Genomic DNA, 318 nt, shown 5'->3' on the forward strand with positions numbered 1-318 from the left:
GCTGTTATTTGACTGTTTTTTATTTAATTTTATAAAAGATGTGTATAGTTAGTATTTCCTTAACGCATATTCAGCGTTGAGCTGATATCACAGAAAGCAGAGACATTCGGTTGTTTTGAAACTGAACTATGTCATGTGTTGCTCCTTGAAGCTTGCTGTTACAGTTCTAGACAGACAACTATACCCTGAGGGACAGAACAAGTTAACAAGGTTCATCAATAACACCCACAAACACACAGTATAGTGTATGCCCACACACCAAAGACTACCACAATACTATTATGGGAAATCAAGACATAAAGTCACATCCATCTAGTA

Source organism: Seriola lalandi, unplaced genomic scaffold (assembly GCF_002814215.2).
Source record: "Seriola lalandi dorsalis isolate HSWRI2012SDOR001 ecotype SW California unplaced genomic scaffold, Sedor1 jcf7180002054256, whole genome shotgun sequence".
NCBI classification, from domain to species: domain Eukaryota; kingdom Metazoa; phylum Chordata; class Actinopteri; order Carangiformes; family Carangidae; genus Seriola; species Seriola lalandi.